This window comes from Cyprinus carpio, chromosome A14, assembly GCF_018340385.1.
Source record: "Cyprinus carpio isolate SPL01 chromosome A14, ASM1834038v1, whole genome shotgun sequence".
NCBI classification, from domain to species: Eukaryota; Metazoa; Chordata; class Actinopteri; order Cypriniformes; family Cyprinidae; genus Cyprinus; species Cyprinus carpio.
Genome location: NC_056585.1, coordinates 3,631,258 through 3,652,242, shown reverse-complemented (window position 1 = coordinate 3,652,242; position 20,985 = coordinate 3,631,258). Strand labels below are relative to the sequence as shown.

The 20,985-nt window shown below is 36.6% G+C and overlaps 1 pseudogene; it reads left to right on the top strand.

Annotated features, from left to right (window-relative positions):
• Window positions 1-4,006: 4,006 nt before the first annotated feature.
• The window catches only part of LOC122147371, a 43,891-nt pseudogene continuing 26,912 nt past the window's right edge, over window positions 4,007-20,985 (top strand).

Genomic DNA, 20,985 nt, shown 5'->3' with positions numbered 1-20,985 from the left:
GTGAACTTGAGCGAGAAACTTCGAAACTCTGTGTATGAAAAATAAATCTATAGACAGTGAAATGTCTACGCTCAAATGAAAAAAAATAAATAAAATAGAAAACGTGTGTGTTAGCATGGATGTTTTACATTAAATTTAATGTGTGTGCAATGCACAATGTGCATTAAGATGGCTTTCAGTTCAAATAAAATAACAAAAAAACTACATTTTGAATTTTTATTTAACTAAAGTGGGCATGCTGTGATCTGTACTGTATTTTATTTTTCTTTTTTTTGTGACAGATTCCGGCCAAAAAGAAATACAACATAGTGGGAGGGAACGTGAGTCATTCTTCTCGGGGGATTGAAACGGGACGGGATTTTCCCCCAGTATTTTTTGTGTGATTGAGACGGGATGGGATCTTTTTTTGCGGGAGTGGGACGGGAGAGATTTGAAAATCCACTCCCGTGTCACCCTCTACTTCACACCAGAGCATGTGAGCGGAGTGGAGCGGTGAGAATCTCCGCTCATCGCTCACTGGAACTGTTCACCCCTCCGCTCCCCCGCTCAAAGCTACATCAGGCCGCTCCGCTCATTATCGCTCAGCGCTCAACGCAGTTTGCTTCGCGCTCCACTCAAATCGCCCCCAGCTGCTCCAAAAAAGAAAAAAAATCTATATATGACTTTTAGCTTAGACCACAGCCTTACCTCCTAAACACTAATGAGCAACAACAACATTTTTCAAATAGAAATGTTTTATTTCAAATTACAAAATGACAAATTAGTCACAAAAATTCCTGTAAAATTAAACGAAAAATGGGCCTAATAATATAAATAAAAATTATATAAACAAAATATACATAAACGTTTTAAAAGTAAATTAACTATTAGGCCAACATTCTTATAAATGAACTTTTGCGCAGCGCGCAGGATTAAAAAATTTAAATTGGCTTATATCATTTTTACGAAAAAAAAAATCTGACTGTAAAATTAAACGAATAAATGGGCCTAATAATATGAATAAAAATTATATAAACAAAAATATACATAACCGTTTTAAAAGTAAATTAACTTTTAGGCCAACATTCTTATAACCGAACTTTTGCGCAGCGCACAGGATTAAAATTTGAATTGGTTTAGCTATATCAATTGTACAAAAAAAAAAAAAAAACTGCTTTTAAATTAACGAATAAATGGGCCTAATAATATAAATAAAAATTATATAAACAAAAACATACATAAACGTTTTAAAAGTAAATTAACTATTAGGCCAACATGGTTTTATAAATGAACTTTTGCGCAGCGCACAGGATTAAATTTTAAATTGGCTTATATCAATTGTACAAAAAACTGCTGTAAAATTAAACGAATTAATGGGCCTAATTATATAAATAAATCACTGTTAGTTCGTTTTTTTAATAGTACACCTGTATGATTTCTCGTTTTCCTTTTTTGAAGTAGGCTACTTTTTGAACTCCATTATTAAGCCAAGTTTTGAATGAAAATAGTCTGTTGATGACAGTAAAAGACAGATGGATTCTGGGTCAGGCTTGACTGAGCATGCTTCAGACTCGTGGTGAGCGGAGCGAAATTGGAGCGAAATAGGAGCAGGAAATAGAGCGACGCTCTGTCCTTTTAAAAATGCCGCTCTGCGCTAAGACCCGCCCGCTCGCGCTCCCCGCTCGCTCCCACTCCACTCCGCTCACATGCTCTGATTCACACACCTGCCACCACAGCAGCCAGGAGTCGCATCGGAGTGACGTCAACTCCCCCTTGGACTGATTGGCTAGAGGAGCAGCTGTCAATCTAGAACTTGTGGGCCCAATGGTGACGCTGAAGCCCGCCCTGATTTACATGAAACTCTAAATGCAACATTTAGAAAAGCAAGTGCAGAACGTGGAAACAAGAGCAAAGGGGAAAAGGACCATAAGCACACAAAAAAAAACATATGAGCAGGAAACCTGATTTTGTTTGCGATTTGGAAAATTTTGAATTCATGTTTCAGTTTTGTGCAATATAATTTTAAATGTGTTTTACATTTTTGATTCACGCTTATTATTTTTCGATCAATGACCGCGTTGTTTGTTATTTTAAAAAAAATTGCATTTGTTTTTCAGTTTTGTGCTTTATTATTTTACATGTGTTTTTAAATATTTTATTTATGCTTATTATTTTTCGATCTATGACTGCAATACATTTGGCGGGATTCTGATCCCATAGCTAATCCCTAATATGTTTTATTGCATAGAAATTGTGAGTAAAAAAAATATATATATATATATATATATATATATATATATATATATATATTAAATATATTCTTTAAAAAAAATCCAGTAATCACACAATTGGAATCAAACTATTGGAAAAATCATTTAAATTAATTTGGTGAAAAGAGTAAAAACAATCAGTTCTTAAAACTTCAAGATTCCTGAAAGGTAATTATTTAAATTTTAATTATGTTTGTTGCTTGTTTCAGTCTATGGACTCTCCTTCCACACATTATTTTGGCAAAGGTTCTACACCAGGTGCAACCCTGCACTGATATGGCACTGGTACAACACCCTTACGCACAACTTTGTCATTACAGCAGATATATCTGAAGGAAACCTGTTAGCCTACATTTTACATAGCTGTGTAGTAACGCCTATTGTTCAATAAACTAGTCATGTTGAATGCAAGCGAAAACATTATTCATGACAAAAAAATTAGACTAGCATCATTACAAAAATGTAACATTGATGTTACTTATGCGGCGAGTTGTGACCTTAAACAACCTTCAGTTACATCACCGCTACACCATACCCACTGATTTTTATCTGTTCCTCATATTAACCTGACATGTGGCTTCACACAACTTAAGTGTTGGACAGACGTCTCACAGTGAGATAAAACACTCTTCCTTGTAATTTATCTGAGTGATGGCTGCAATTACAGGCATAGTGTTCTAAAATGTAATAACTTTCATGCGTATGACTGCATGTGGAAATCTGTTTCTCAAATTTTTCACCACAAGATCTTCTTAAGCCCAGGTTTCTGGCAGCTAAATGGATCCAATCTGGCATTAGCCTTATGTAAACAGCTATTAAAGTGACTCGCAGAGCTTTGAGAGGAATAAGCACAGACAGTATTTGCAGACTCTGACCTTTCTAACCTTGAAGGAGCCACCAACTGAGGAGCACACAAACAATGCAGTCCAGTAGCAGAGTACGCCAGCAAGACATGGCTGGCTGACAGGGGACTGCGGTTACAATTTCCCCACAGACATAAACAGTGACACTATCAATTTCCTGCATTGGGTCTTTTAACGAGAGCAAGCAGGGCTGTGCGTGGGCAGGGGGAAGCCTCGCTCTGCTCAGCCAGGCCAAGACTCCTGAAAGCTTTGTCTTTTCTCTTGAAAAGCTTTTGTTTTACTTCAGTGCAACAGCCAGTATACAAGACCACTGCATAGTGAACTATGAAATACGATTGAGGATTTTTTTAGAACAGAAAATCTTAGAGCAGGTATGAAGACAAATTGTGACTGACTTTTTTTTTCCTATTTTTGAAATGGCTTCTCGATCAAGAAGAAAGTAGGGTGACACTTGATTTTGTCCATCAGGAATTGACTGGATTGTAGAAAGTGTTGTTGTTTTCTGTTTTCTCAATCATTTCACGTAAGTGACAGGATGAGGCGAGATTGTCTATTTTGATTTCATGGTCACTTTCAAATCTCATCCAGCATAAGTCTGGGTAATCTTACATGACTTTCACACAAGAGGTTTTGACGTGGATCGATTCTAAAGTTTGGTTGGTTTGTTGACATTATAGCCAGGGGTGTAAAGTATTTGAGTAAATGTAATTTTTGTTTTTGTTTATCTTTTTGGATACTCTGTAGTTTTATCGAGTGTTTAGCAACTTTTACTCTCTACTTCACTACATTTTTGAACAAGCATGTGTACTCTATACTCCAATAAATTTGCAATGAGTTTTGCAATTACACATTACATTTTGCATGGCACCTAGCTTTTTTTCTGCAGCAGTTTATTTCTGATACAAAAGAAGTGATATCACCAACTACAGGGCACCGAATGTACAATAACGTGCATTTTGCCCTTACTCACCCAAACTTGTCAACAGCTCAAGACTACAGCTCAGTCTATACTTTTTCAACTTAACATTTTGTTCAGCTAACATTTTTGGCAGTAATTCCACAGGGAAGAGGATAATTGTAGAAATGTGCAGAAAAACAGCATTTTTATGTATTTTCAGATGCTCTATAATGACAATTATTATCATCTTTTTCTCTGTAGGTCCTCCACGTGTAGCAGAGAAGGTAGCTCACAGACAGACCGTCAGAATTGGACGTACCATGACTTCAACTTCATTGTCCTGTGGAGAGTGATCCGCCACCACTCATCATGTGGACCCAAAGACGGTCGACACATCCACAGTGGTTGGATGCGCTTCAGGGTCCTTCAGCAAACCCTCCGCATTAAAGAGGTGGAGGCAGAGGATGCTGGGACTTTCATTTGTAAAGCCACCAATGGGTTTTGGTAGCGTCAACATTAACTACACCCTCATCGTCATCGGTAAGTTTTTACGAAAACTTCTCAAAAATTAGTGCTTATCTTGATAAACAGTGGGTTTAATCCACTAATAATTGCGTGGAGAACTTCTACCAAATTCACAACATGTTCTTAACCTTGTTCTAATATTACTGAATTGAGAGTATTCTTAATGAGTGACCACATGCTCAAAGTTAGTACAGGGATCCCACCTGATATCATTGAAAGTTTGTGAATCTGAAAAAAAAAAAACATCAAGGCCCTGGAAAGTTTTTGAAAATAAACATACATTGATATGGGTCCTTGAAAGTGCTTGAATGTATTTTTTGCAAAAAGTTTTTTGGAAAAAAATTCAATATTATTCCCTCTGGTCCACTAATGTGTTATTTCGGCAACAATTAGTGGCCTATGCATACTGGCTTGCATGATTTACGTTTGTTACAACACATTTATGTGTTACATTACGTGTTTCCCATGTGAGGTACTTTGTGTTGTACGTTGCCATGACGTTAGAGTGACCATATGTCCTCTTTTTCCAGGACATGTCCTCTCTTTGGACCTAAAAAAAATGTCTGGGATTCGGCTTTTGCTTTCTACAGTCACCATTCATTGTGTGCATTTTTGTATTAAAGCCCTGCGAGGGACTGTTTTCTTAATCCTGTTCCAGCTGAACTTCTGACCATTCGCCGCTCCCGTGATTTTTGTGTCCAGTGCTCCAGCAAACATTCTAACATTGCATATAATTTTTTTTTGTGCATCAAGGAGCCGCTATCAGTATGCAGAGTATTTAAATCTCTTTTAAATGAGCGCTCGCTGTTCACTTTCACTTTTGATTTCGAGATCAAGCACGCTCTGTGTAAAAGAAGATCATATTTTTGTCAATGAGCTCAGGATCTGTTGAGCAGCAAATCCTCCATCATAGTCTATCAGCCATCTCTCGCTCCTCTCAACCTGTGATCAGTCAAATCTGACTACTGCAGCTCGTGTTGAATGCAGGGCTGCCAAGTCTACATTGTTTGTTTTCCTATGGAATTTGGCTACTTTTTAAACTGTTAATGGGAGATTAAAGTGGGGTTAAAGGTTTGAAAGGTTTTAATGTGGGTTAAAGGTTTGAAATGTTGCTTTAATTACACTTGACTGAAATGCTTGTATTGAAACATTTTGCATTCTTCCTATGATAAAACAGATGTTAAGTTTTGTGAAGGACGGCCAATGGTAGGAAGCTTTTTAGCTGTGTTTATGATCAATATGCATAACGGTGACTGTAAAATATGTATTTTAGGTATGGAAATGACATATCTTCAGTTTTGATATTTGGGATATGGTCATTGCGCTACTTTGGGCACTACTTTAACCACCAACCAATCACAACCCAGCCCCCGCCCCACCTGCACCCACTGACCTCTAAAATATGGTCACCCTACATGACGTTTACACGCGCACTAAACTACTACGATGGTGCCTCAACGTTTCACAGACACACCATGAAAATAATGTTGAATTGCTTTGCTTGTTAAGATAATGTAAACCCATGGGGCAAGAAAAACTTAAAAGTATATTCATATATCTTAAAACTTCCGGTTACATGAGCCTAAGCTCTTTTCAACAAAATCCATGCAAAAGTTAATATCAGATAATTTTAGAATACAGTATAGGATGTACTGAATATTCTTCAGTTTTATGCAAAACAGAAATATTACAAATAGATTATCAGATCTCTGTCATATGGCCAAAAATAAATGCACAAAAAAGCTTTTTGCATAGTTGTGTTTGACACATGAAAACTGAAACAATGTATCTTACAAGATATTACAATGTAACCTTGCTCTCACTTGAAATGTGTCCCCACATTAAGTCCTTGAATTTGAGGGTATTGGACCTTGAAAAGGTCCCCTGGACCTGGAAAGTCCTTGAAAGGTCCTTGAATTTGAAGTAAACCAAGGTGTGGGAACCCTGTTAGTAATTTGCATAAAAAATGCCAGGACATCTCCATATCCAAAAGGCTTTTCAAACAGCCCTTCGTCACTCTCAGCAAGCATATGATGCTCTCTAAAGACACACTGCAAGATCCTTGAGCAATGCTAAGTGTGCAAAACCAGTTCAAACACAATAAACACCTTTTATACAGACTCAGATTACACACCTTTCATTATCCAGCTGTAAATACATGTATCTACGTCAGCATCAAACCACTGAAGGTGGAAGCTTTGCAGCGTGTACTTGGCCTTTTGTCCTCTGAGCATGAAACCAAAGTTTTTATACAAATTCTGAATGGAATATATATAGCTTACAAAGCACAAAAAGAGAGCTCCCTTTATAATCACTCAGCACTGGCCATTACATAGAAGAAATCAACACAGTATGTCTGTGAACGGCTACATTGCTTAATGCTGCAAAAACGTGTTGTAAATAGAAACGCTTCTCCAGAACACAAGCACAAATACGCACTGAAGCATTTTCCAAATCTTTTTCACCGGTATACTGTTGTTACAGCTAAGGTCTAAGGGTGTTCATATTTTCATTTAATTTTGTGTCACACTTTGTACACATTATCTCCTAATCTGAACTCTTTTAAATAAATTGTTCTGTTGTGTACCTGGCCGAAGCACTGACAGTGCGCAAAAACTACAAACAACCAGAAATGGCCTAAAAAAACATTGGGTTATTTTTGTAAAAATATTAAGTAGACTATACTTTCATCACTCACAGCCTCATTTTTGAATAAAATATGACATCTGTGAACTTCCTTTGTTGACTTGAGTCAAGCAGAAATGGCCAAATCAAAATGAGCAGAAGGATCCGTAAAAATACTTTATCCACAATGCTCTGATCATTTGGGGATTTCGATGGCCATTTCTCAGACCTGTCATCCAATAGTTGGACATTTGTTCTGCTGTGTGCAAAATTTAGAGAGCTGAATGAGCGCGCTGGCCGCTCGCCAAGTTAATCAGGGCCTAATTTGGCCAGGTTCCACATAGTAATCCATCCACTTACATGAGAAGGGGCTATGGGCCAGTCTTGTGATCTCACCAGCCCCCTTACAGACTTTCTGAGGACATGGACCCTGCTCAACGTACATTCATCAAAGATGGTACACCAACAAAATGCAAATCACCTCCATAACTTCTAAATGCCCTGCAGTGTTCACATCTGCATTCTGCGCATAGTCACCTTAAACTTCAAGGATGATAATGTTAACCAGTGGGGTAATTTGGGATTGCAAAAGCATCCATCTAAAGCAATTCCAAGTCTAAATGGAGGCCCTGGTGGAGTGCCTCTTTCAGGGCAAGTTTTATATTAGCTGGACAAAGTTAATGATCCTTTTATTTGCCTCTCAGATGAGCCCTATGTTATGCAAGACAATGGAGAATTAAAGGAATTGAGAACATCCTCAGCAGTGAATGAACTGTTTGTTTTGTAGCATAAAGTGGGTATTAATGATCTTGACCCCTGCATGTGCATCTTTTAGAGTGGTAGCTACATACAGTAAACCTGCTTTCTGCATCCCAGTCACCCTACTGATAACTGGGCATAGAAAATCATTTTCCTTTGCCCTTTTAATTATTGCATTTCCACTTGAAGGACAATGTATAATGTTTGTCAAAGTGTGCTAATTTATAATCTCCTCTGATTTAATATCTGACTGATTTTTAAAAACAAAGTGAAATCAAGTCAATAGTGTTGAAAGGTAGGGCTTTTTTTAATATGGCTGACCCAAATTACAGTCCAATTGGGATCATTTCAACAGCTTTTATATCCACCTAAATGCTGGAATCAAAGTACAAATTTTTCTCTTTTCAAAAATTGTCAAATTCACACTCAGTTTCACTGCAGATGCAAAAGTCTTTACTGATTAGATTAACAGAGTTGTCATGAAATGTACGAAAATGTGAGGGGAAAGAAAGAAATCATAGTTCTATTAGAATATTCAAGGAAAATAAACATTAAATAAATATAATGCATGAAATCTACCCATTCCCTTCCCCGCTCCAGTTTAAAATCAAAAGTAAATGGCATGAATCATGCAAATAGAATTGAAGCAGGCAATATGAGAATAAGAAAACAAGCGTGTATAAAAAGTCTTCTCGTAACTAAGCATGAATGGGGGGGGGGGGTTCAGCTGAAGGCAGAAAAGCGAACCCCTGAACTTTGAGCGGGTATGGAGGGGGTGGCAGGGACAGCTGCCAGAATGACCTCAGTTGAGCAGCTGCACCCACTGTGCTGGGACGCCCAAGATGTGCCAGGACGGCTTTGATGCACCGCAACCGTCTCCACCATGCTGTTTAGTCAGGGCCCTTGAACTTGGACTTGTTTGTTAATCCCTCTGCTGGCACAATTCCACCTTCAACGTAATTCAAGCTGTGCCAGTGGAGGCTGAGGTGGTGGAGTTGATAGGTGTCATGTTGTTTTGTTGTGTTTTGGAAAAGCCAGGTTTCCTTTATAGTGTGCGAATACAGATATTAAAATATCAAAAAAGTCTAAGAAATTTCAACGCCAAAATGTTTTATTGATTACTCCTGGCTAGTATTGTATTTAGAATAAAGCATTTTTATATTTGTAGATATCAGATTGTTACAAGATTTGCTTTGGCTTTTAAAGATAATTCCCCTAGTGGAATACTTTTATAAGATGTCATAACCATAGACTTTATAAAAACATGGATGTAGTGTCCGTGACGTAACCCATAGTTTTCTGAAGAGCGTTTTTAAAGCTCAAAGTGGCGAAACGGGCCGTCGCCATCTTGGCAACATGTCACTCCCGGATAATCGAAAATGGGCAAAAAGGAGCTGGTTGGGTTGCTGAAGCCACACCCACCTATCTCGACGGCAGTGTCAGCAGCGGCAATCCACCTGTCATTTAAGTGGCCACGGCCCTTAATTATGCAGAACTTATGCAGGCTTAGGCTTAATATAATTTAAACGGATGAGTTATAAAAAAAATTCAACCCCCTCACAGTTGTCATGAAGGGCAAAATTAGCTATATAGGACCAAAATTATTTTTGAAACCAGGCTGTAAACATTTTTCTGCTGTAAAGTTGGGCATTTTAATATAGGGAGTCTATGAGATTGACTCCCTTTTGCAGCCAGCCTCTAGCGGCCAGTTGACGAATTACAGTTTAAGTCACTTCCGTGTTGGCTTTTGGGAATTGTAAAGGTGCTAAAAAGAACATTATTTTGTGTATTTGGTGTAATTCAATGTGTTTATGCGGTTTAAGGTTCGAAAAACACATTATTTTCCATATAATGTACATTATTGTTTATCCTTTATGTCCTGCCTTTCTGAAACGCGTCAGTTTACAAAGCTCATCGTTCTGAAAAAATGAGGTGTGCTCTGATTGGCCAGCTATCCAGTGCGTTGTGATTGGCCAAATGCCTCAAGCGTGTGACGGAAATGTTACGCCCATTAACATACTATGCCGTCTCCCAGGCCAGCAGCATGAGACTCATTCCAGCTGCTTTGCTCGTGCACATCCCATCATCAGTTCTCTTTTAGCAGTTCAGTCAATGTACTGTTAGGAGTAACTGAATAACGTGGGATATTGGTTTTATTTCAGAAGACTACAGAGGGTAGTCCAGATGCTGAGCGAATCATCGGTACAACCCTCCCTTCTATTCAAGAACTGTAACTTATCCAGAGTGAGCAAAAAGGGCTGGCAAAATCACTCAGGACTCCTTATATCCAGCACACTCCCTCTTTGAACTGTTGCCATCTGGTCGATGCTACAGAGCTCTGAGCACCAGAATGACCAGACACAGGAAACAGTTTCTTCCCCCAGGCAATTCATCTAATGAAACACTTGACAATAACTGTGGAACACACAATACTATTTATACACACATTACACTTATTTATCTAACACACATACTTAGTCTACACTTCAAAATTGCACATAATATACCTGTACATACAAAACTGCCTATTGTAATGTACCTGCACATACAATTGTCAAGTTGTATATTGTTATTCCTTACCTACTTATTTGTATTAGATTTTTTTTATTCTTTTATTATGTGTTTTTTGTTCTGTCGCTGTCATTCTGTTGCACTGCGGGAAGTTTCTGTCCCGAAAAAATGTTTTTTGTTCTGTCGCTGTCATTCTGTTGCACCGTTTATAAACCGAATAATTTAAGTAATTTGTGGATTAGTGCGTACTGGAGACACGAACCGTTTCAAACGATTCAATTCAATTTGGTGAACTGGTTCGACCAGTTCACTAAGAAGATCCGGTTAAATAGAAAGATGTGTTCGCGATCCGGACATCACTAGACGAGACAAAACCAATAAAACCCATTACAAACAAGACATTTGTTGCATCTAGTGGGGACATAATTACGGATTATAATGATTTATACTGTCATTTTACGCGTTGCATTGCGTATCGCGCTGCGTAAACAATAAAACCATGTCTGCATTTGTGATCTGAGATACAACAAACATGACTACTCTTTTGCTCAAAACTCGGTTTTGAATCATCAGTGGCAAATTATTTAAATATAAAAAAACGTACTTACAGGCTGTGAGTCAGAAGTGCCAGACTGTCCTTGCAAAGTTTGAACTGCGAAACTTTATAGAAACAGCCGTTGTGCCACAGACGCATTGCAGGCTACTGGTTCAGGAAACAGTCCTTGTCCATCCAAAAATGCGCAGCACACATCTGAATATTTGGGTTGGACTGTTCTGAAACAGTGTTGAAATACAACTTAACACTGATTTCTAGTCGTGTCCTCTTTTGGAAGGCCAAAGAAAGTAGTTTCGCTTTTCACAAACTAAACACACAGCGACTCCACAACATGTCAGCGGCAGCAACAGAGAGAATAAAAGTTACGCCTTCTTTCTTTTACGTGAACATTTGGGGCCGGTGTTATGCAAATCTTCCCACATAGTGATCTAGACATCTGGGGGCATGTTAGAATGAGCCATTTTAGGGAGTTGTGGTTGATTCTTTACTTTTATAAAGAATTTCTCTTTGGATTTTGAGACTTTTGTCTTTGCAACTGTTACAGATCTTCTTTATGAACCAAGAGCTTGTAACACTCCAAAATTGAAATCGCATCATATGACCCCTTTAAGTGATCTATTCATTTCACAAGATGTGGTTCAATAATTAGTCCAGACCATCTGAACGATTTTGTATTTTTATATTTGCACTTTTGAATTCAGTGATGAATATTGACACATTTTTTCTTATTATGTATGGCTGCCTTTACATTGCCAAGTATTGTTGTCTCATACTGTTTCACTTGTATAAATATTTTCAGTTTTCCTTTCCATGTTTTTATATTTCATGGCACCAAAGCACAGCCAAATTGTGCATTATATCATGAGCTGTAAGTAAAAAAATAAAAAATAAAACCTTGCCAATATTTTTCTTGCCCTCTTAATCTTGATTTTTTTTTTTTTTTACACTTGGTTTGACGACTACATCAACTGAAAAGACGATTTCTGAAACCACAAATACATCCACCACTTCCAGATCCTGATCTGTTAGTTAAGGGATCTAAACCAATGGCATGTGTACACAAAGTTTCTTCATCTCAGCCCTTGTATCCTGACATCAGGTTCAGTCATCTGTTATCTTGGCTCTTTTGCGTAGTAGAACAGCATGTGTAGACTGTTTCTGTCCTGTGTGGCTCTGTGATTTAATGTCCCTGTGAGGACAGGAGACTTGTGTTGATAGGACTCATTAGTGGCTTTGCCCTTCCACCAAACCAGATGGGGAGAGACATTACTGTCCATTTATCTTGGGCCCCTCTGGCTTTAATCTGCTCTCTCTTCTTAACATTACTCCAAGCATGTTCTCAGTCCACTGGGTTTGCTGTTTCTTTTTTAATCCCGGGATGCCTACTTCTACACATTCACTGCTATCTCCTCTCCTTATTTATTAGCTTTTTTGTTTTGTATTGCACCAGATGTATCATTGGCAGAGATAATGAGAGAGATGTGGATTTCTGAGCGTCCTGCGGAAGCAAGGAGTGATGGAAAAGAAAAAAACAAAAACAAAGATTGAACAGATTTCATATTTTGTTTCAGTTTACTGTTCCTGATTGTGTTCGTTGGCCCTCACCTGCATAAACTGACTATCACAAGAAAACAATATGATCAAGATTAGATTTACCGTCTGTTTGTGATGACAGTGCCGACATAATTGTGGAATTGAGACGTGTAGGAAGCTGCTGGGAAGTGCCTGGTGATTTATAGTGACTTGTGGATTATGCGAGGGCCCTAGAAACTGCCGTTCAGCCAACATCTGGCAATGATCAGAGTGCAGGAAAACTGGAGCTTGAGATATCTATTGATCTCTATGCAGGGTTTCCCTCTGGACTTTAAGAGGCCCTGTCATGGTCAAACTAGCACTGGGTGTTTGAAACTCACTGAAACAGTGTGTACAATACATCACAATTAACACTCATATCTTTGTTCAGTTATGTCCGCAATTCTGCTCTTTGCATGTTTTTGTTTGAAATTAAATTTAGTTGTTAAAAATATTGAGGATAAATGCCAATGCGTTCTAATAATTGCTTGTTTTGTGTGGTGGTTCATGCGTCATTCCATTCAAAGTCTGATCTGGATCTCTCAACAAAATATGCACAATACAAATAAAAAACATGTGAATAAACAAGATGGCAGTGCTGGTATTTATTTTGCAGGTGTATTATTATCAGTAGAGAGAATCATTTTCCATGTCTTTGATGGCGTGTTCATGTGGCATCATATACTTGCATCTATTCTTCTTTTTTCCAAGAAGAATAGGGCAAATCAACATTGATGATTTGTCTACTCAATTAAGACTTTTTTTTTTTTTTTTTAATGAATACTTTTATTAATCAAGGATGCATTAAATTTGTCAAGTTACAGTAAAGACATTTATAATGTTACAAAATATTTCTATTTCAAATAATAGTGTTCTTTTGAACTTTCTATTCATCAGAGAACCCTGAAAAAAATATATATTATTATTATCATGAACCTCAAATCCACATTGGAATGATTTTTGAAGGATCATGTGACTCTGAAGTCTGCTAAAACTTCAGCTTTACCATCACACGTTAATTTAAAATCAGGACTTTCGTGATATAAATGACTTGACTTGTTGTTCAGGCAGCCAGCGGATGAGTCAGTTTTAAAAATATGTATTTTTGTGAATCATTATTTCATAGTACATAAGACGACTTTTTAAAATAACATGCTTTCTGAGCTGTGTAGTCAGTGAGCAGAATTATGTGACAATCTGTGTTCTCCATCTATGAATCATGACTCAAGTGTTAGATTCCACAGCTGTCTTGAGGATAAATCAAAGAAAACAGATCTGATACATCTTTCATAGACTCCATCTGAAAGAACTTATTAAATATTGAATGAAATTCAAAGATCCAGAAACCATGTATCTGGTTGCATCAGTATAATTGAGAAATTTGTGCTTCATCCTCAAACACCCGTCTCAAAGAACATAGCTTTCTTAGTTCTTAGCAGCAGGTTATCTCCCAGATTAGATTTGTGACACTTCAGTAATATCTTGAGTCTCAGTTACTCTACTGAAAAAGGAGATTTACGGATTCGACTGATATATATAGATATATATATATATATATTATATATATATATATATATATATCTATATATATATATATATATATTATATATATATATTATATATATATATATACATATATATAAATATATATATATCTGTCTTTGCTATTATTTTACAACAATTTGGAAGCAGTACCATAAAATATATTATATAATACATATATATATCTATATATATATATATATATATAGATATATATATATATAATATATATATATATATATATATATACACACATACACATATATATATTCATATATATTCATTTTTATGGTACTGCTTCCAAATTGTTGTAAAATAATAGCAAAGACTGAATGTTCATCTTCTAACTAAGGATGCTATGTGTGAATTATGGACAAGGGATTGCTGAGAGCTTGAGAATGAAAAAGACAGATGGTTTCAGGAAATGTTTTTCCATTAATTTATTTGCTATTTCAAAATCATTCAGTAAAGGGTTGTAGGTCTTAAATCAAACCAAAGTAAATCAAAGCAAAATAGCATTGGAATATTGAAAATGAAGGATTTGTGAACTTCTCATCCCATAAAGCCTTACTAGATTTTAAGGAATCAGTCTGATGATGATAGTAGTACTTAGTTAAACATTATTCTATTGTATTTTTGAAATCATACCATTTTGTTGGCTTCTGTAATAGGCACAAACATTCACTTTATAATGCCCCAGCTCATTCTAGTTCTGGGGTTTAAATGTTATCACAAAAAATACATTTCTCTATGGAGATTTTGAATGGAAGTTTTACTTCCAGAAGCCTGCCATTATGGTATGTAATTGTTATTTCATGGGGGAACTGAGTGTAATCGAAATGAGTGGATGTGATGTGGGTGGTTTGGTAAGATGTGTCTCCTTTTGCCTGTTTTTATGTATATCATGTGTTATGGTTTTTTTTTTTTTTAAAATAGGTGTAAATCTTACCCCTGTTGGTACCCTGTGAGAGTTTATATTTCTGTATCATTTAATGATACATTCACATGTTCATGGTTTTCTGCAGTTTCCTCTCAAACCCGGTTTGGGAAACCCTGTTCTAAACTATAGTAGAAACTAAGCAGGTTTTTCTTGTACTCCGCTAAGTCTGAATAGTCATGTGACCACTGGCCTCTACACACCATGACCCGTCCAAGTGAAATGCATGGCAAAACAATGTGGATCAAGCCATTAGAAGAGTAGTTGGAGTGGAGTTGGAGCCGCATATTCCCTTATACGCCCCCAATACTGTTTCTTCAAGATGAAAAACAGGCTTTGTTGTAATGGCAGTCATGGTTCAAAGGAGGGAGAGAATGAAAAATAGTGCTTATGAAAACATAGAGGAAAGAAAAATCTTCTGTTCAAATTTCAAGTCTGTGAATTTACAACAAAGATACAGATTGAGTTACAAGCCTGGTTTGTTACAATATGATACTAAACATCTCTTTCTTTGATTGTGGTTTATAGGATGTGTTTATCATAGAGAAATATTTGTTAGTTTCTTTATAAAGTCATTAGTTAGTGACCCCCCACCCACCTCAAAGAAAATTCAGAGGGAAAGATTACTGTGCATTTGCCCTCAAAAGAACATTGTCAAAAGATACTTATCCACAATAATTGGCCTTGTGTCAGTATTTCTTTCAAAGCGAGATAAATTTGTTGTTGAACCCTCAACTCTCTTTATAGTCACAGTAGCACCGCTAGTCAAGCCAATCCTCCTCTTTCTCATTGTTGTGAACAATTCCTCCGGAAATAGGACTCAGGAAATGAAGATGCCATTGTAAACATACAATTATGAAAACATGGCGCCTGTCCCGTTACAGGTGGGGGTGAGCTTGAGTTTCAAAGGCACCGGTGGAGGGAGAAACTCAAAGAGCCGGAAAAGGAAAAACGCAAACAAAACTTTGAAGCAGTCAGGCTGGTTGAATGCATGAGGCCTGGGATTATGTTTCATTCCTGCCTGTTTATGAAAGTCCTGAAAAGGCAGGCAAGGCTAACAGGGCCTCCATCAAGCCTGCATGGGCGTTCTGCATTGCTTCAACTTTCTTTGGAAGAGAGACACCAGAAAGAGAAAGAAAGAGGTGATGCATTCCGATCTGCAGGGTTGAGAATTCATGAGACGCACCTCAGATAGTGTGTCAGATATATGAGTCACATAAGAGAGATGATGGACTCCAAGGACTCTCAGATGAAGAGGAGCCCTGGATGAATAATAAATAATTAGGAGTCTGAGTTTTGCAATATTTCAACACTATTTAAAAACTTGCTGAATATATTGTTCTCAAATCATTCAGTACTAAATGGAGGTGCTTCTATGATGTATCAATTCAGTAAAAAAAAAAAAAAAAAAAAACTTGCATCAATTAGAGAAAATTAACAATTTATTATGATAATTATAACAATTCTTAGTTTACTTATAGTGCTTTTCTTACAAATTTATATTTGTAGATTATACCCACAAACATGCTTTGACTATGATGATTATTTGTTAATTGCATGTTAATTCCATTGTTGAATAAATAACAAATGTATGTTAATTTCTTGTCCAAAAGTTCAAATTTTCAGCCAGTTTGACTGAATCGCGATAATACTGTAAGGTAAAGAATCAGACTGAATCATCACAATTTTAACAAATACTGTATAAACATCCCCTAAATGAATATGAAAATGTAAGGCAAATTAAGTTTTGTAAGTGTAAAAATCAGGGCTTAAAGTTCTCCGGCACCATGCCGGATCTCCAGAGTGTAGCATTTGGCTGTGGAAAAAAAATATCCTACATTTTTTTTTTGTTTTTTTTGTTTTTTTTTTTATTCTGTTACAAAACATAAAACATAAGACAAATTATATATACAACCAATTCATACAAATTACAAGGAGGTAACCGAAAGGTGTAGGCTGAAGCCGAGACTTTGTTGTTTCGCCTACCCTATTTACAAAACAAAAAACAACATCTACCCATCAAAATTAGGCATAAACAGTATACATGTATAAGCATCTATATACATACAGTATATACAAGTTTTTCTTACAATTTCTTACAATGTTTTTTTTTTTTTTTTTTTTTTGGTTTTTTTTTTATCCCTTATATATGTCAAAATTAGGATGTTTTTTTTTTTTTTTTTAGCTTTTATTTTAGAGTTTTAATTTTTTTTTTTTTTTATTTTTTTTTTTTTTTACAAAATTTTTTTTTTTTAAAAAATAAATATAAATAAATAATAAATAATTAAAAAATAATAAAAAAAAAAAAAAAAAAAGCGAAATATTCAATAATCATAAAGATAAAGATAAACAGTAACTAATAAACAGAGATTTACATCTAGTCTGTGGTCATGTCAAGTTGGGTCAGACTTGCTTCAGAAAAGGAGTCCAAATCAGTTCAAAGTCATCTAGTTTTTCCTCGAATAGAATGTAGAATTTTTTCTGGTGGGCAGTACAGAGCAGGAGTTCATTAGCCCAATATTTTGGCTGAGGCGGGGGGTGACATTCTTTCCAATCTTTCAGGATACATATCTTGGCAGGCCGTTGCTCTGCTACGTAACACAAATGCTTCATATTTGAGCTCACCTTCAGTAAAGTTACATCCCCCAGTAACCAAATCCTAGGGTCGGCGTCCAGAACCTGTCCCAAACCCGAGAGGTTACTGCGATGGATATGAGTCCAGTATGGCTATCAAACAAGTACAAACTCCATAGCATGCGAATGTGCACAAGAGAGTTCCGACAGAGATGGTGCATCTTTGACATTGATCAGATATTCATTTCCTAACTTACTTAACCTATATGGGCGTAAAATCGGCAGGTGTTCTATGGAAAATACTTTGAATTGAAATTTGTCTGGATGTTTAGAGGACCCCATTTTTGTTTGTGCCAATTCCACATAATCTGTTCCAATTCTCCTCTGGTAAAGTACACCCAAGCTCGAGACTCCCACCTTGTTTTATTTGTATATTCTGGCATAAGCCGGTAAGCTTGTCATTTATGTTTTTGATACACTGTAGGATATTAAACCCTTTAAATTCTTATTACATTTGGAGTTGAAAATGCATTTTTTCAAGGAGGATTCCCGTGTCTGTGTGGAAAACTATCTTTAGTTTTACTCTTGATCCAGCTTCCTAATTTGTAATATTTAAAGTTACTTTTATCCAGGCGTTAAATGTAGTAGAAATTATTGGGTTTTAGTGATTGTTTTTTAGTTTCTTTTAGATTCCAAAAATGAATACGATTGTTAATGGATTGTCCTGTAATTTCATGTTGTTAGATTGACATCCATTTTACTTCATTTGCTTTCTGCAATTGAAACCACAAGTGAAGTTGTGCAATATATAATACAATTTAAAATTTGGGAGATTCAAGCCACCTTTTGGAATAGGTAGCTTGCAATGTAAGGGAGTTTGACTCTCGATTGTTTTGTTGTGCCACAGGAAGGAAGTAAGTGATTTTATCTTAATTCCTTAAAAGGATATAGGAACCTTCCAGTGGTATACACTGGAATAAATAAATAAATTTGGGTAATAGATTCATTTTTATTGTATTAATCCTGCCAATCCAGTGATGAGGGAGGTCCATCCATCTCAATAAATCCTTTTTAGATTTAGTAATCAAAAAGAGACATAATTTTCTTCCATATATTTCGTCTGAGTGCTTGCAGATAGTGATTCCCAGGTACAGAAGCCCTCCATTTTCTGTTAAATTGAACTGGAAGCAAACTTATATAATGGTTAGTCATGTTGATTGGGAAAGCTTCACTTTTAGAGTAATTAATTTTGTATCCCGATACAGCACTGTATTTTTTAAGATTAGTCAATACTTGAGGAAATGATGTGATAGGTTGGGATGCCATAAATGCACTAATAAGTCATCTGCATAGAGTCGCGAGTTTATCTCTTCCGTTCCAATTTTTATGCGGTGATGGATATATATCTGTCGCCAGGGCTGCAGCCAGTGGCTGTGCAATTGAGAAGAAGCGTAAATATTTAAATATATCATAAATTTCTAACATTTGGCTGAAACTTAAAAAGACATTATTAGTATAAAGGTCACTAACAATTTTTATTCCTTTTCTCACCCAGTTTTGTAAAATTCCATCCGCTAAGGCTGCTGGGATATTGGGATTGTTGAGCGTGAAGTGTGCAGCCATATAATAAAAAACCCCCCCCAATTTAAAATTTGGGAGATTCAAGCACCTTTGGAATAGGGCGCCTGTAATGTAAGGAGTTGATCTCGGTGTTTTGTTGTGCCACAGGGAAGGAAAGTAAGTGATTTTATCTACTCCTTAAAAAAAGGATATCGGAACCTTCAGTGGTATACACTGAACAATAAATAAATTTGGGTAATAGATTCATTTTTATTGTTATTAATCCTGCCAATCAGTGATAAGGGCGGTCAATCCTCTCAATAAATCCTTTGAGATTTAGTAAGCAAAGAGACACTAATTTTTTCATATTTCGGCACAGGTGCTGCAGATAGTGATCCCAGGATTTGAAGCTCCGTACACCATTTCAAATTGAATGGAAGCAAACTTATATAATGGTTATCATGTTGATTGGGAAAGCTTCCCTTTTAGAGTAATTAATTTTGTATCCCGAGACAGCACTGTATTTTTAAGCTTAGTCATAACTTGAGGGAAATGATGTGATGGGTTGGGATATAAATACTAATAAGTCATCTGCATAGAGTGCGAAGCTTATGCTCTTCCGCTCCAGATTTTTATGTCAGTAGATGGATATATCTGATGCTTGGGGGCTATAGCCAGTGGCTCTCATTGCAGTTGAGAAAGTCTCGCTGGGAGAGGAAGGACAGCCCCTGACGGCAGCCATGCGACATAAGGAAAAGGCACCCGACAGAACCCCATTTGTTAGAATCCGGCGATCTGGGGGGCATCGAATGAGGATGCCTGATGAAACACAGGAAATTTTCACCCAAAATTCCTTGGCCCTCATGGTCTCAAGAAGAAAGTTTGGTTCTATCCTGTGGAGCACCTTCTGCGCACCATAGAGGACGATTACGGCAGGGGGTGGTCATATTTTTTAGTAGTGCTCTATAATATGAAATAATTAGCCTAACATTATCTTTTTGCTTGTCTAATTCTTGATAAAACCCGTATGGTCTGTATTAATAATTTTTGGAACTACTTTCTCTAAGCACAGTGCAATACTTTTCCGATAAAATTTTATAATCAGAGTTAAGGAGGCTAAGGGGGGTCTATAATTGCTGCACTTTTTGTGGATCCTTTCCAGGTTTTGGAAGTAAGCGTAATAGTTGCTAGCTCAATGTTTTTCGGAGTGTTTCTTTTTGGAATCTTTTCTAATCATGTTTGGTAAGCGGCGTTATTATTTTTCTCTGAGAAAATTTTGAAGTATTCAATTAAGTACCCATCGCGGGGTCCCAGGGCCTATTATTTTGCAGGGACTTAATCGCCCGGTGAACCTCTTTCTTCTGATATCGCTTCATCTAATAGATTCCTGTCTGTGACTGCAAGTTTAGGATTGCTAATTTGTTAAGAAAGTCTTTGATTTCAGTTTCAAGTTGACTGCTCTGTTTTATATAACGCTTCTAATAATATTTTTTAAATTCCAAGTTTATGTCCTTAGAGTCTTCTAATTACCGATCATCATCAGTTTTTTATGCATTGTATGTATTTCCCCCTGTATCTTCTTGCTTTTTAGCTACCAGGCAAGCAACTTGCTAGTTTTGTTACCAAACTCATAGTAATGATATTTAGTTCGCGCCATGGCTGCTTCAGCTTTACTAGTGCAAAAGATTGTCATACAGAGTCCGTTTTTGTTTTTAATGAACTAAGGGTTTTTGGATTGTTTGGTTTGGGGCATGTTGGGTTTCAAGTATTTTTATTTCATGTTCTAGTTGCAATAATTGGTCTCTCTTTTGTTT